We start from the raw sequence: 18,039 nt of genomic DNA on the forward strand, positions 1-18,039 counted from the left end.
ACAAAACATATTATAGATGCGTATGCGTCAACAGATTTGAGATGAACAATGGTGCAAGTGCGTGCCGAACCATGGGTGGAGAATGGTACAGTTCAACTTTTTTTTTTTACCGAGAACCGTTACACCCCCAGCAGGCAATGAAATTATATCTGTGCTAAACTTATTCTTTGCCTCTAACTCAATTACAGGTGACTGTAATCGTACAATTTACTAACCATCGGCTAATTAAAGAAATGTTTTAGTCACCTCGTGAAATTTGGTCATATATGCGATTTACTCTACATTGTAGAGAGTTGTTTTTTGAGCACTAAATCAACATATTAGAATTAGAAATAGGATCATTTGACACTGAATATTGGAACTGAAAATTCAGCTTTGCTACCACAGGAATACATTTAAAAAAAGCTTTTTTAGACAGATAATTGTAATAAAAAAGTAAAAAAATATTTTACAATATTACAGTTTTTACTGTATTTTTTATCAAATAAATGCAGCCTTGGTTAGCATAAGAGATGCCTTTCAAACTGTTGAATGGTAAATAACAATTTATATATATATATATATATACACAATTATTTTTATATGGTTTCAAGACTTGAGTTTATATACTGATTATCTCTGTTCCTGTAAAAGATCTATTTACTGCTAATCCTCGGTTTGCTTTTCAGTGCAAAAGGCCTCTGAAATCCTGTAGACTTTGAGCAAAGATGATCTTCTGATTAGTATTCCACTGTCATAATGTATCCGTCAAGTTTACAAGATCACCCTCTTCCCAATGTATTCTGGGGCATGGTACACAGCATGTCGCTTTAGTTCAGCAGGATTTGACTCTGGAGTTGCAAGAGTAGCCTATGCATTAATTTCTGAACACTGAGGTCTTTTGATTTCCTGTGAAGCTGGGGATCCACATAACATGCGGTTACTCGTTCGCATATGCGTCAATTCATTATCTTGAAAAGAGGTATTTAGATAGTTAATCCTGGGGATTAACACACTGAATTAAGAAATGTGTATTACCTCGCACCCACTACCATAAACGCCTTGGCCGAGATATTCCTGTCCAAGTTACTGAGTGTATGGAGTCAATTATTATTATTAGTTTTTTAATTGTGTGAGATGTGTAGATATACTATGGTGAATTTTTTATCTGTAATAATAATAATAATTTTAATGTGTGAGATGTGCAGAGATACTGTGGTGACCTTTTTTTAGCCCAAATTATTATTTATTTATGTTTCAGTTTGATGATTTAAGAAATTTTTGCCTCTAGATTATCATGGAAGGCATTTTTAACTCAAGAGTTTGTTGTGCGGCTAAGGTGTGATGGTGTTTTTAACTTTCAGCCTTGTGAGAGGCCAGTTTGAAATGTGGCTTCCTAGAGGAAATTAATCTTCTATGGTTTATTAGTGGAGGCCACACTCTGAAGTATCCTTCACCTTTTGAATAATTAACAAGCAAGCTAAACAATGTGGTAGATAGATGCCATAAATCTGAAGGCCGTGGAGGAATACTCCTCGTCCAGCATTCATAAGGAGTCTCAAGCGATCTAAACAACGGTGAAATGAGATGAATTAATTGCATTGTTGCTTTTGGCATCTGCAATCTTAACGTTACTTGTAAAAAAAGACCCATCAGTCCAGTCAGCCCCTTTCCATATCCTCTCTCCTCATCCTTGGTGGATGGCTCCAGTGTTTTCTTTAAGCCTAAGAGCTTTGTGTTAAAGCTACTCTCAAATTCTCGACAGATCGATACCTATAGATCCTCTAATTGGAAGCCATTAGTTATGGGGTTTATAAAGCTAGTAATTATTGTGTGTAATCTTGCAGAAAATTAAATTTGGAGTTGTGTACAGTGTATTGGAGAGAAGTTTTTTTTCTGCTGCATTTACCATCTGTCAGGTGCTGCACGGTCCTACTTTTTCATGTGCAGAGCCAACTTTAGTTTTTCTAGCATAATATACAGCATTTATATGGGAAAGCTGAATAAGAGGAAGCTGTTTCGGGACTAGGCTTTATGAAAGAATGAGTAAACGAGGGGCGAGTTTTTTTTTTTTTTACAATGTAAAAGTGTTTACCATTACTTTTGATCAATTTAATGCATCCTTGCTGAATAAAAGTATTAATTTCTTTCACAAATAAAATCATACTGACCCCAAACATTTAAAGGGTATAGTGTACATACCGAGTAATACTGTAGGCATCTGATATGTATGTTAAATATAAATAATTGTATTTTGGTCTGTTTGACACCCTATTCTGATATGATTCTGATGTCATGGACTTGCGTGTGGACTTAACCAAAAATACTTTTTATGCTCTTTATTTTATGATTTTTTTATATCTTAATGCAGTTGCAGTACTCATAACATGAATATATTCAGTAGAGGAGATTCATTGTCTGTTTGGGAGTTAACAGCGATAAAGTGAATATCTGAATATAAAATTGTTGCAGTGGATGAGATGATGACAGTGCCTAAGGCAAACACACACACTAAAATGAAGGAAAACTAGAACTGCTACAAGAGTGTAATTCTGCCGGTGCTTTAATTTTACTTGTTATTTATTATGTGTGTCTGTTTGTCAGATTAATTGAAAGTAATTTAAATTGTTTTAAAAGTAATGTTTTGTGTTCAAGATGAATTAAGTCTGATTGGCGAATTCTTAAGGACTTCTGTGCTTAAAATGGAAGTGAATGGGCAGTCTAAGGAATTTAACGCAAACCATTTAGCATAAATGTTTAAGCTCATATTTTCATAAAAGCACCGATACAAATTCTTTTGCACACAGAAACATGTTAATTAAGATGCATAGGTCCCACATTCATGGAATCCTGGAATTACTGTATCAGGGGATTTTTAATTGGGTATTTCCAGTGGATAGTGGATTTCTTTTTTTTTTTTTTGTCCTAGAAATATTTTGGCTAGAAATTGATTTTTGTAAATGCAAACTCTATTATTTTTTTTTAAAAGTGCAACAGTAAAAATCATGGAAAATTTTAAATTCATAGAAATTAATTGGTGAAAACACTGGTGCTTTTTAAGTTGTCCAAATCACCCCAAATGTTACCCGACCTGTAATATTCTTGTAAAGTTTTAGTTTAATAATTCCCAATGCAATCCTGATTTACAGTTTGTTTTGTTGTGTTAAGTAAAGTTAATTCAAATGTGAATCAAGGTATAATCAAAGGATACGTTTTCATGAATATTACCTGTCAATGCATAGACCAGAGATGTGTGTAATAAAAAACATCTCAATGATTACCAAAATAGCAGCAAGAGACCACTTTGAAAGTGGTGCACAATTGACATGCAACAATAGGATCAAATGATATTGTGTCTTTAACATTTTGGGCATGTTGTTCACCAGTCTAGATTTAGAACTGGACCACAAACAGAAAGCATTGCACCTGGTACAGTGTGCCTGCATGAACACCTCTTTTAAAATAGCTCTTGTTTTTTTGTTTGTGTGCTGAGGAGTATCACCTAAAAAAGTTAGGTCCGTTAGCTTAGCTTCACGCATGGTATTTTCAGCGTAAACTAACCAGGGTGATATGCAAAACACCTTTTGTTTAGCTGTGTAAATGAAAATTGCTAATCAATTTTACCCCTTATTTCATGGCCTGTGGTTTCTGCCCCACCCCCACCAGCTGGTTAATCATGCACAAGCTGAACACTTCATTACCCAGGACATGTTTGCCCCTTAGCGCTTTCTCGCTAGTAAATTAGTTCTTTCTATTTATACAGGTAAGGCAGGTCAGAGGTCTCCGGGTTGCAAAAGGTAAAGGGATGAAATTAATATAGCGCCAAGCTCTTCTGGCTGAGAGCCTCCCAGAAGAAAAGCCCTCCAACTTAAACAGTTTCATAAGGAGAAATGAATTGGCACTGTAGGAGTGCGGCTCTTTTTGTTCTAGCCTCAGATTGGTCCTGCTGTGTTCTTTCTGTGCTGCACTGTGTGTCCTTTGAAGCCATGAGCTCAAATCTTGGAAGCCTGTTTCCTACCCAGTGCCTGTCCTATCTGCCTCCGCACCTTCGTCCAGCTTGTTTTTGCGGTTTCATCACGTTTCTTTTGTAGCTGCATTGAAGTGATTCACTATTTTGCTCTTCCTGCAAAGAGTACTTGTGAAAATTGAGGGAGGACCCCAGAGATTTGAAAGAGCAGTGTTTTATCTCCAAGTAATCCCAGAGTGACAGTGTGTCATCTGTATGACGAAGCTAGTCGAAGTCCAGGGAGCTTCATCTGAGCTTTATAGGAGATGAGGCGAAACGGATCCATTTCACAGGTGCTCTGGACTGAGGTATGCATCTTTTAGGTTTTGTTGACCTTGTCGCGTAATGGTCACATTTGGTGTTCTTGCAACCTACTTAGAAACGGGTAATTCTCCTTAAGCCCCAAAACCATTATTTTTTTTGATTGTTTTTATGTCAGGCGCTACAACCAAATACCTGTATGTATATATACAGGACTGTAGTTGTACCACATGACATGGAAAGTGTACCTACCACCTATACTTGAAATTAGCAGTTTTTTCCAGTATTTGAGAGAGATCTACAAAACTTTTCACTCTGCCACAAGGATCAGTTGGGGTTCTCTGGATGATGCATTATCATGTTTACTGTAATTACCTCGTCAATTCATAATGAAAGAGTCGTGTTTGCAGTTGTGCCACCCTGACATTTGAGAATAAAATATACAAATTGCTGGACAAAAGTTTTTCAATTATCTCAACAGCTTTTAAACTACTGACATTTGTAACATTTATTTATATGAAAGGTTTCATACCTAAAAAAAAATGCCATAGTATTTATTTTTTATTATTTTTATTAAGACACCATTTTAAATCATTTTCTTAGTCTATTCATTTGTTCGGACAGTTGCACCTGATATTTTGGGGGTTTAAGATAAAACATAAAATAATATGTATTTAAATATACTAAAAATTAATTCAATCTAAATAGGTTTTATAGAATAGTGATATGTCATCATGAATTTATTAAATTATTTTAAAAGAAAATAATGCCCTTGGACACAAAAATATGCATGTCATGTCATTGACCCATATATAATATTTTTCTGCACAATTTGTCTAAAAATATATTAATTTAACTATAAATTATTAGTAGTAGTAATAATAATAATAAAATAATAATTACTATTATTTAATGATAGTATCATATTGTAATAAGTCACTGTAAAAAGATTTTAAAAAAAATGCAATACAACTGTAAAATTACAATGCTAATATTAATGGCTGTCTTAATTTCTTTCTTCTCATTAACCATGTTATTTTGGCAGAAAACTGCAGGGAGCCCATGAAGTTTCTCTTTGGTTGACAACAGCTAGTTTAGGGAAGATGGTTGGCGCATGTTGCATTCTCAAATGCATGTTATAAGTGACCCAAACTCAGAGTTGATGCAGAGATGGAGTTTGTGTGGAGTAGCAATTATTGCTGAGACACTGAAAACACTGGAAAATGAACTGCTCACAGAAGACAGAACGCAGTACACACAATGCAAATATTTAATTAAATCGATTGATAATTGCACAAAGCCAGGTCGTGGGGTGGGCGATATGGCAAAAGTATATCATGATTCACGATTTTATCACGATTCTTTTTTGCGTGTTGGTTTTACTATTTACAAGTGACTGAGCATTACAGCCAAACTAATGTCCGTATTTTAAAAACAAAGCCTTACAAGGTCACAAAATATAAAATAAAAAAGAATGGCAGACATTTAGGCCAAAGTTGCGAAGATAAAAATCTTTGTCATTATTTTTTTTTTAATTAAAATGTAAGAACAAAGATACACATTACATATACAAATATACAGCTTAATACACAAATGAAATAAGCAGTGCTTTATTTTTTCAGCTACAAGTATATTTAACAGTAGCATTCAAGAAAGAAATTAAATGAACAAATATAAAAATAAAACACTACATAGACTTTCTTATTACATAAGAAACACTACATAAGACTGATTCTTATTAAAGCTACAATTAAAGTTCTGTCAAGAGCAGTGAGTGATTTTCTCTTCGTTTTTTGTTGTTTTATTAACATTAAAGGAATAGTTCGCCCAAAAATGAAAATTGTCATTATTTACTCTCTCAAGTTGTTTTTAAAAAATGTAATAAGTTTCTTTCTTCTGTTGAAAATAAAAGTTATTTTGAAGAATGTGGGTAACCAAACAGTTGCTGGTCCCCAGGGACTTCCATAGTATATGTTTTCCTAAGTCAACGGGGACCAGCAACTGTTTGGCTACCCACATTCTTCAAAATATCTTCTTTTGTGTTCAGCACAAGAAAGAAATTAATACAGGTTTGAAACAACTTTAGAGTGAGTAAATAATGACAGAATTTAAATTTTTGGGTGAACTATCCCTTTAAGGACAAGCGGCAGCATGTTTACTATTAGGCTACTGTCATTAGACGGCACGCATTTAAAATACACGCATATGACACACGCACCAGATTTTATCTCAAATGTTTGCTTTCACTTTAGACATAACCAACTGTGTAAACCTTGTGTGTATTTGACAGTATTAGCACAATAACACTCATAAGATAACTTAGTCCAGTAACCAGACGCTGTTTGACAGGCTTTTAGTGCCTGTGGGCTTCGGGTGTTTGCGCTCAGAAAAGCGCAGGTTAGAACAGCGCATCAGCACGCAAATGAAATGTTTAACCGGCAAGGCTGTAAAGCACATGCAAATAATGAACTTTTGCGAATTTCAGCGTCCCGTGAGTGTTATCGATCAAAAATCGTGATATCGCACACCCCTACCAGGTTCGTGTGTTACTTTGATTAATAATGTCCTACTTAATGGTGTATTAATGAAAATATTTTTCTTTTTTAAAGGGATACTTCAGGATTTAGCATTAAGCTTTGTATCAGTAGAAAACCAGTAGTATTTTCGAATTACCGTGCTCCCCCCCGATAAGATGACATGCACATAAACTATGATGGAAACTAAAAAATTTATTTTTAGTCTGGAAAAAATCCTCAGATGACGCAAAAATCGTCATTTTGCGTCATCAGAGGATTTTTGTGCCAGAGGCTAAAGACTACAGCCAGTGTTCCGCATGTTTTCACCACGCCCATATGGGGCGGGATCTCACTCACAGAATGTAAAGATTGTGTCAGCCATCTTTCTGTTGAAGCTAAGCTAACAGGCTCTTGCCTCTTGGTCTGTGTAGAAAGTTTGTATAGTAGGCTAATCACGATGGCGGAAGGTAGTTTTGAAGTTGAAATGGCAGAAGGGGATTTCGAAGATCTGTTGCGAGAATCTGATGCTCGCGGCTACCTGTACGAGCCACAATACAGCGATAAATAGTTGCGGGAGATGGAGGAACAAGAGGCGGCCGGAGCGAGACCTGAGCCCGGCCAGACTCGAGCTGGGGCGGACTGGCGGTGTCAGTGCTCTCGCTGTGCGCCTATGGAATCAGATATAGAGTCCTATTGCTGTCGCGAATCTCAGCGATGCCATTTTCTTCTGGATGAGATCGCTGAATCCGCTGAGCTTTGAGTGTAAAAGTGTTAATATTAATTATTTTTTTAATTAAAAGTTATAACTTACATTGGTTGTGGTTCTTTTTATAAACCTTTAGTGTTACTAGAGCATGGATTAGCCTAGATAATGTATTAGCTTAGAGAAATAGTGATTTCAATTGGAGGAAAACAGTTAATATGCAGAGCTACTAAGCTACTCTGTTGACATGGTCCTGCCTTGCATCATATTTTTAATGTGAAAGTCTAAGTTGTGTTATATACATTAGGCTAGTACATCCCGGTACAATGCAATTTAGCACCATTTCGATGGAAATTTATCAAATAACTCACAATGTATCAAAGCAAGCCTAGTTGTATCCATTTTTTGGATTCTGCCGCCTGAAACCGGTAGGCGTGGTTTGGGAGTGAGCAGCAAAGCAAGTGCATTCTGGGAGTTGTTGTCTTTCAGCCACATGAGTAAAAAATACATTTTCTGCCTTTTCTCAGTCTAGAATGCTTCAATTTCAAAAATAATTTCACATTTCTACTATATAAATGACCAATATTAAATACACATTCATCTTCCCAGAGTTGAAGTATCCCTTTAAGGTTACTAGCTTAGCATAGTGCTAACGGTTTAAGAAAAGCTATTAATTAGCTAGTTCAATATATCTTATCAGCTTGCTACAGTATGTTTTTGATCAGGCTTTGAGAAAGAGGGGACAGGATTATTGTGACTGTGGTTTTTAGTCCTGCTCATGTGCGGGTTTCGTTTAGCTCCAACCATGCTAAACACCTGAACCAGCTAATTAAAGTGTTCAGGGTTACTAGCCCTTTGTTCGAATACCTACTGTATAGAAGGTGAAAAATCGTGTGTGAAAATGGTAGTATGTCTAAATTCATAGTCTTCATAAAACAGTAGGTGAATTCATAGTCTTCATAAAATATAATATAATATATAATAATTTATTAACAATCTCTTTTAATAACCACTGAAAATAATCTTTTGTGGAATGTGAAGTTTCCATTGATGTTAAAGGTTCTTCATGCCAATAAAGAACCTTTATTTTTAGGAGTGCATGGAGCAGGATCGGACACCCCTGGCCAATGCAAGTTTTGATCACCGTTTCCATGTCTGTAACTACACCATCAAGCTTCTTAAGAGAAGCAGATTGCTTTGAGGTTAGAGCAGCCCCCTGGTTACTCATCAGAGAAGTGGACCACAGCTCTGCGCTCTTGACCCAGTGCAGTTATAAGAAGTCTGGCTTGAGAAGCCCATCAGCTGCTTAGGAAATGTTCTCATGAGGTCCCTTAATCTGGCTTTCCTCATCATCTGTCCCCCTAAAAATATTACCAATGCGGCCTTCTTACCCTGATCCTTCGGCATCTGATTTCATCTTGAAGGCCTATTTTTAATCACGGGTGCAGTGCAAAGACATTCCTCCATTAATTCATTAAATGACCCAGCTGTGCCTTGCTGTGTCATATTTTCCTTTGGCCTTCTTGCTATGTACCGCCGAGGACAGGGCCCAGCTTCATGCTGTTGATTCGTTCCTGGGCGCAAGTCTTTGGATCACATCACAACTTGAGTATTTTCATTGAAACAAGAGCACCCGCATCGCGTGTATTTACATATAAATATATGCTTGCAGTGCATGGACAGATGGCTAAAAACAGGGTGGGGGAGTCATGCCTTTTTCCAGTCCGTTCTGAGGTTACTAATGTTTACATCCAATAATAGCTAATACGCTCATCTTATCGCATTTGGGATCTGCGACATGCATGCGATGCTCTTCGGGCTTTGCAATGGAAAGTCAGCGTTTCAATCACTTGTGCCAAAGATTTAGATTAGCTTGTCCCAAACTAGAGGAGGTAATTCAGCCTTGATACATGGATGCCAGTTGCTGCTAGAGCTCCTGGAAAAAGGTAAATAAAAGATTAATAAAAGACTTGTAGGGTTTTTGTGTGTGTGTGTGTGTGTGTGTGTGTGTGTGTGTGTGTGTGTGTGTGTGTGTGTGTGTGTGTTTTCTTCATTGTTGATGCTGTACACCATAGATGGCTCCTGCCAGAACGGTTAGCATCTAGCTGACCTGAATTCTTTTGCTTATAACAGCCCTGGGTCAGATGACCCTTTCATGCTAGCACAACATCCCAGCATGATTCATGTTGAAATATGAATAAGGCTATAGGCACAGGGGTGAATCTGGAGCCAAGGGATGGCGGTGACTTCACCATGTGCTGTGTAGATTGATGAAGTCGAGTGACGAGACGCTTCAAGATGTTGTATGTGTACAGAGTGACAAAAGGAGCTTGTCTACACATGGCTAATTTTCAATGTATTGCTATTTTCCTTTGTTGTAATGTCAGGAGAATTTAGTGTAATCATCTTTGGTTTTTTAAATGTAAACCAAACTAAATTGAAGGGTGGTGGAAACTACAGGTAGTTTCTCTAGTTTCTTCACAAGTTCATGAAATGGAGAATGGCACAATTTTGTGCCATTGTTTGTAACCACAGTTAACTCAAAAATACCATAAGCTACTGTATGTTTCCATCCACCTATTTTTATGCGCATTTTGGGATATCGCATAAAAAATGCTGAATGGAAACGCCAAGATGCGCATAAATTCTAAAAACGTGCATAAAAAACGTATGCGCTTAATTAAGTCGGATACATTTTTTATCCGATAGGATGACATGCACATAAACTATGATGGAAACACATTTACCGAATAAATTAATCGATGTGCATCAAAAAAGTAATGTGACCTTGCAATGTTGTTCTGAAATGCCTGAGCAAAGTCTGTTATCATAGTAGTTCGGTATAGACCTTTTTCACAGCAGCGCCATCTTTGATTTTTAATGGGAATGAAAGCGAGGCTGTGAGGGATAGACATGCCTCTCTTCAGTGGGTTGTACTGTTATTTAATGTGTTTTTGGATTGTTCTTCTGATGAAACACTGCAAAAATATCTTTCTGAAATTTTATTTGACAATAAGCCCCATTCAATATGAACCGTGGAAAATTATAAGGGATCTAGGTGCTTTATGCAGCTTTTTAAAACGGATGCCATTGAAAACACGGTAAGTCTAACCCTCACAGCCTCACTTTCATAATTGTCATGGTGCTGCTCCGAATAAGAAATGTTTCTTGAGCATCAAATCAGTATATTAGACTCATTTCTGAAGGATAATGTGACACTGAAGTAATGGCTGCTAAAAATTCAGCTTTGCTGTCACGAGAATAAATTACATTCTAAATATATTTAGAAAATAGAATGGTAGTGTGCTTTTATTTATTTATTTGCTTGCTCATAATGCAGTTTTGTTAATTTTCACTACAAAGATATCATAGTACACCTTTATTGACACTAGTACAGTTGCAACAATAACTGAGGTGTAATTATGGTATTATGGCTAAATTTGTGTATAGCTCACTGCTAGAGTTTACTATATGTGAGGGTTTATTACTTTCCACTCCACGTAGCACTTCAGATTATATCTAATTAGAAATATGCCAAAATAAAATGCACAACAGGGAAAAGGGAGTGATTTTAGACATTGAAACAGAAGTAGAGCACATGTGCAGCAGTCTCCAAAAAGGTGTCTGTGGCCCCAGTGCCATAGATAAGACAGCAGAGTGCAGCGCGAGCACCACAGCTTCCCGAGTGACATCAGCCGCTCTGTGATCTGGCACACTTTCATTCGGTAACAGATTAAAAAGCCTCTTGGTGCGCCCCAACTCCGGAGCGCTCGCTCTCTCTCTTTCCATCAGGCAAAAAGAGGGTGAGGGAAACGAGTGAATCAGAGTGATACTGGAGCTCTGTGTGCTTGAGGCTGTCCCTAACTACATCTCTCTCACTATCTTTCTCTCTCACTATTCATCTTTCACATATACAGCACACCATCACACTCCTTAGTTGACAGCAAGGGTATAAGATGGGAAAAAATACAGAGGCAAGCTAGGGACCAAACTTTTTTGTGTACACACGTGGTGTTGGAGATGGAAAGCTGCTAATCCGTCGTGCTGGCCGAATGGAAAGGGCAGACATATTTATAGCAAACTGAATCACTCGCCTCACAAATGCACAACGAGCTCTGGCCGTGATATTTCAGCTCTACAGTGCAAACACAGCAAAGCTCCATGCAAACTAGACTTAAGACACTGGATTCTGCAACTCTTTCAGTGTAAAGGTACTCTGGAGAAACAGGTGGTGTAGACATGAAGGAGCATATGAGCCTTGTTTATTCACCCTCAGATGTAGTTTTTCCTGTTCTCACAGTTCTGAAGACAAATTAGATTACTTTTCTGAGACATCAGTCATTTTTAAGATTGACTCAAGGTGTTTCTGAATATTATTGAATGAAGTGCAAGTTGAAGGGCTATTTGTTTCCTTATTAAACACAGCCTAATAGAGTTTTGTAGTGAAGGTCTTTTCAATGTGAACTTAGTCCCGCGGATCACCTCTGACCTTTTTTGACTGTCTTCAATGGCAACATTTATAAAATATGTAATATTCTCCTATGCTGCCAAAAGAGTTTTTTTCAGTGCTTATCAAGAGCAGTGATTTTGTGTTTTATGTGATTTTTCATAAAAAGCCATTTATTTATTTACTTTTTTTTTATTCCTTGGCTTTTCTGAATACCCAGAATTCATTCACTTAATTGCTTAAATGCTGCATATTATTACAATTTAAAATAACTGTCTCCTATTTTATTTTATTTTTGAAAATCATTAGTGTGGAAAACGTTGAAGTGTTTTGCAGGATTCTCTGATGAACAGAAAGAATCCACTTGAGTTAAAATAATGAACAAGTGACTTCTCTGTCTGAACTGACATGTGATTTCTGTTTGAAAAAACAAATGTTGAATCTTTAAATATGTCGTAATTTTACATCTTACAATCCTCCAGCTTTCTTTACGCCATCCGATCAATATGAAGCGGAATAGCCATGTATCACCATTGTGAGTGATAACTGTCACTACTGTACATCTGGTCTATTCCAGGTTGAGGTGTGGAGTGGACCAGTGTTGCTCAGAACGAGTCTGTACTATTTAAAGGTTTGAAGGTCGCTGCTTTCTAATAGTCACAGCAAAAGTGTGTGTTGGAAGTACACCTGCGTTATATACAGTATATGCATTTGTGTGTGTATCCTGCAGTGGCATTAGTCAGAAGAGGTATTTTGGGAGTGCAAACTGTTGGCTCTCAGTTTGAGCCCTGTCAGCATGACATTTTCATGAATCATGTTGTTTCACTGAGATGTATGACTCTCCCTTTTTCCCTTGCTCTTTGACTTTTCATTCCTTTGTTTTTTCTCATTCTTTCTCTCTCTCTGAGGTTAAGGAAAGAGTTCTGTAAGTCCATCTCCACCTCTTCAGGGTCTGCCATCCAATGATTGTGCAACTTTATTATCAATAAACTTAATACAATTGCATTGAAAATCCACTTGAATCAAAAAAGAGCCCACTTAGTTTGGAATGACATGTCGGTTCTACCTCTGAGCAGTACAATCTTCCTATTGTTGGATGGGTAACAAATGTGTGTGAATTATCTTTAAATTCCCACGATGGAGCAGCCAGCATGAGGGTGTCAGTAATGTGCAGTAGTGAAGATGCTTATCTTGTAGTTGTGATGACTCTGTTGATTCCATGTGAAAGACTGGAGATTTTCTCATGGCTCTGGTTTGCTTTCTGTGTGATAGTCTGCCATTGACAGGATTTAGTTCTCCGAGTCTCTTGGGGGAAAGTTACTTTTTATACCGCACTGCTCTAATGCAGGCGATTTGGGTATTTTTGCACACGTTGTAAGTTTTGCAAACGGTGAGTCATTTGGCAGATGTCTCTTGCGATGGAACATGATGATACATAAGGCGAAGATTACCCTAGAGCCCCAGAGGAACACTGTCATTTTCTGCCACCACTGTCCTGAAAAGAGACGCTCCAGCTCTCTCTCCCACTTTCTCTCTGTCTCCTGCCCGTTGATATCTCTCTCACATCAGCAGTAGTGCAGGGGAAGCAGAAATGCTTACGTCCAGCTTTCTTCGGCTCCCTTCCCTTTGCCATTTCCCTACACAATAGGGCCGGTGACTGTCTCCACCTGAGATGATCTGAGAGATAGATGGTGAAACAGGCAGGAAGAGCTCTGATGTAGTACGTCATTTTGCAGACTCTGATCATCCCTATAAAGATTGGCCATTAAATATGCCTGATTTGCAAACTAATTGTTCTTTTGAACGGATTGTTATTTATTTGTTCGAGCCAGTTTGCAAAGCAAATTTAATTGATTATTTTGTAAATCGCTAAATTGTAAGGGAGGACTTTGTCTGAGAGTAAAACATTGGTGGTGGTTGACATTTTGCAAACATAAATGGCAATCTCTGTAATATCATCAAATGCAAAAAAAAAAAAAAAAAATTAGGTGATTAAAAAAATAACATTAGGGGAGCCTTAGATGTTCATTTCATTTGTCCTATTTATGCTATCTCTGATAACCGATATGGTACTGATATATTGTGCATTTAATTTTTTGGAATAATGCATGAATCTGCTGATTTGACCTTTCCAAGGTTTAGAAATAAGATGGTCTTATTACAATTAGGGTTATGTGGAGATAATGATTCTTTGGAGTTAAGTAAAATATCAATAGCTTTTACAGTGAAATAAAACAGTCTAAATTCCATTGAAAACTCGAACTTTGTGTAAACATGTGATGTATTTTTCCCTCCACGGCCTTATGAAAGAATCTCATGTCTATCATGTATGTGTATGCCTGTCATTTATGTTCTTTTTAATCAATCTATTTATTTTGCTAGGTTTGTTTCTGTGTCTGTCAGAGGAAATTAATTAGTGCTTCAGCCTATTGCTAGAGCAGAAATAAACAGTATAAAAAAAGTGTTCGCTCCAAACAAACACATCACAACGGCAGTGACATCAAACGCCAGCTTTTCATTAATATAACACTATTTCCTGATATATTTTGATAAGTGTTAGCTAATGCCTTCTTGTTAAAACTGTAAAAAAGAAAGATATGAGTATTGGAGTGCAGTGGAACGTGTAAACAGCACCCATGAGACCACGTCAGTGTTAGATCGCTCATTTCATTTTTCAGCTGTATCGACGATGCCTGACATCTCCACAGAGACGAGACAGGCATCTCACACAGATTAATGGATTTGAATGTTTTTTTTTCCCCCTTCGTTTTAACTACACCCAATTTAAGGGCTCAAATTAGATTTTTTTTTTTTTAGGTTGAACTAAAAATATTTTCTTTAGTCTAAGTAATCTTACTGAGATTGTGCAATATATACTGTAAATAAATACACTAAGAGGTCACGCTTTGTGTCTTACTCTCGCTGTCTCATCTTCTCATGCTTCTCACCGAACCCACCAGCTCTTTTTTGCAGTCACTTCTGTAGTAAAAAGTTGTTTTGAGGTGCTGTATAACAGGATTTTAACCTGTATTGCAGTTAATAATGAAGATGACCACAGAGCCAACGTTATTCACAAGGCTAAGGTCCGAGAGCCTGAGGGACGTTTGTATCTACAGGATTACTGCCGTAAATCTCTCCTTTGGGTCAGCAAGTTTCCCCTGGCCCTCTCTCTCTTTTTCTCTCTAGGAAGTGTAGTCATACCTATCTTTCCCCCTCACTGATCAGAAAGGTGGAAGTGTCATCAGAAGGCTCATCAGAGACTTCCTAACAGTCTTACTTGGCATACAACAGAGTAGAATATATATATATATATATATATATATATTTTTTTTTTATGTGTAAACAAAACTTCTGTATAATGTGTATAATTATAAAGTGTATTATTCCTGCTACACTAGTAACACCAAATTAATGTGCAAAAATAAGAAGTTTTCAAACAGGATTCCAAAAACATTTTACCTGTCTGGGTTGTTGGACTCCAATTCATGCCATTGTTTGCTATGTGGGGCTGGTGGGGATGTTTAAACAAACAAAAATTTTCGTGATCTAACAGTGTCCACAACCCTTTCTACTAGTACCATTCAAAATTTTGGGGTCCGCAAGATATATGTAAATGAACACTACAGCACGGATGCATTAAATTAATCAAAAGTATTTTTAGGTAAAAGTAAAGTAAAAGTACTTTACTGGCAGTAAAGACATTTATAACTTTACAAAAGATTTATATTTCAATTAATTGGTTGTTCTTTTGAACTTTCTATTTATTAAAGAATCCTAAAAAAAGGAATCATGGTTTCCACAAAATATTAAGAAGCACAAGTTTTCAGCATTACTAATATTAGTAAATGTTTCATGAACACAAAATCAACATATTAAATGGATTTCTGAAGGATCATGTGATACTGAAGACTGGCATTATGGCTGCTGAATATTCAGCTTTGCCATCAAATAATAAATTACATTTTAAAATAGATTCAAATAGAAAACAGTTATTTTAAATTGTAATAATATTTTGCGATATTACTGTTTTTGCTGTATTTTTGATCAAATAAATGCAGTCTTGGTGAGAATAAAAAAAAACATACCGATACAATATCGAATAATAGTGTGGTTATTCTTTTTAATTGTTTGGCAACGGATTCAAAGCCTGACCTGCCACATCAGTTTTTGAATAACCTGCTATAGAAATCGACTGCAGGTCAACATGTGTTTCAATGAAAGGCTCAGTTTTGTGTGGAGTTTAGATATGTCTGCAAGTCTTTATATTCTTCTATATGTGGACAAAAGCTGCTGTCTTAAGGTCGAGGATCCACTCTCGGGGTCACACTCGGGTCTGGTCTCTCTGCATTAATCACCCCTCATCTTCTTAGTGCCTGACCCAGGTCTCCAGCAGCATTCCCAGGGTTGCACACCCCCATGACCTGCTCCTTGACCCACTGGCCCTTTGGTAAACGCTGGGCTTCTCTTCACCTGCAAATAAATACAGTAAGGTGCACTTTTCCATCCGCCGCTGCCCGAGAGACCAGACCCCATCTTTCTTTCTTTTTTTTGTCTCGGAATCTCTTCTGTGTTTTTTTTAACAACAACACAATCCTGCCTATAATCGTTATTGCTGGAAAGGAACAGCACTTTCTGTTAAATATAGCTATTAACTAAATGTATATCTATATTTAATACTTTCTTCATTTGATATTGTAATGATTGATCTGTTTGCCTGTGTTTATACAAAACTCCAGAAAACTCCAGGCTTAATCCAGAGTCTAAAGAAAAAAACTAAGAGCTCATGCTGGGAAAAGTGACGGAATGGACGTCTTTCTTGTTTTTCCCACCTCTCGGATCATTAGCATGTTGGTTTAGCGCTCCTTACAAAAAGCAAAGCGGTCTCTTGGGAGCGTTCCCACACGTACAAACCCACCTCCTTCAAAAGAAAACGCAGCAGGCTCTCTTTTGTTTAGGTTAGCCGAATAACAGAAGTCAAGCATGTCACCTGTGTTTTGAGTTGGAGTCATGAATATTCAATGTTCTCTCCTTCATAGTAAAGTAGAGAGAGACAGAGATGGAAAGAGCGAGAGAGAACCGCACACTTCTTATTCTAATGCATCGTTTTGGTCTTTTGGGGTAGCTGCCATGTTTGAAGATTCAAGAAAGCAGTTGGCTTTCATTCAGCGTTAGCAGTAAGAAAACGTAAGTGCCCAAAGAGGGAAAAGCAAAACCTACTTTAGCATAAAATCTGTGAATTTTGTTTCTGCTGATGAAGACACACAGCTTTCATACACACATTTTTGGCACACAGTCTTAATGTATTCGTTTTTATATCCTTTCTTTCCTGGTCCTATTTTCATTTGAATTATTTCCTCATAACATGTTCCAAAATTACAGTGCTGACCCACATTTCTGATTTGACTAATTTGGAACATTTTAATCATGTATACCGATCTGCTGGTCGGGTAGGGATAATTGTATGTTTTCTGCAGCATTGCCGTCTTCATTAGTATACTTTGATTACATGTTTTCCGGAACTACAGAGACTACCTATAAGTTCACGTAGACAGTTTAACTCTATCAAGTTTTATGCCCTCTGTTGATTGAGTAATGTTAACAGTAGTTTGACTTCTTCTTGGAAAAAAAAAGTAATTCTTGCAAGTTCTCTTCGTTATAACATTTTAAAGGAATAGTCCACCAAATTACCTTCTTGCTTGATCCACTGTTTGAAATTTAGTTATATTGTATTTATTAAAGCATTTACCCAGTGCCACTTTTAGCACAATACAAAGTATCATAAAAGTGTTCCTTATGATTCATGCAATATATTAGTTTTATATTATATTAGTTTTCTGTTGTCATTCAATAGGTGAGAGACTGTTTCTAGGTGTGTGAGATACAGGCTGAAATATAAGCCGGTTTTCACTGAAAATGTCTGAATGATTTATTCAAAATTGGGCTGATTCGGTTTTGGATTTTCTCTCTCTCTCTCTCTCTCTCTCTCTCTCTCTCTCTCTCTCTCTCTCTCTCTCTCTCTCTCTCTCTCTCTCTCTCTCTCTCTCTCTCTCTCTCTCTCTCTCTCTCTCTCTCTCTCTCTCAGTGAATTGCTGCCTTTAACAGCTCACTCAAGGTGAAGATTATCATT

At 37.0% G+C, this 18,039-nt stretch overlaps 1 protein-coding gene across 2 annotated transcripts in view; it reads left to right on the plus strand.

Moving 5' to 3' along the window:
* The window catches only part of esrrga (estrogen-related receptor gamma a), a 186,406-nt gene that overhangs the window by 13,241 nt on the left and 155,126 nt on the right, over positions 1–18,039 (plus strand). The gene's annotated exons all lie outside the window — the stretch shown is intronic.

This window comes from Rhinichthys klamathensis, unplaced genomic scaffold (genome assembly GCF_029890125.1).
Source record: "Rhinichthys klamathensis goyatoka isolate OS25496 unplaced genomic scaffold, OSU_Roscu_1.1 h1tg000387l_1, whole genome shotgun sequence".
NCBI classification, from domain to species: domain Eukaryota; kingdom Metazoa; phylum Chordata; class Actinopteri; order Cypriniformes; family Leuciscidae; genus Rhinichthys; species Rhinichthys klamathensis.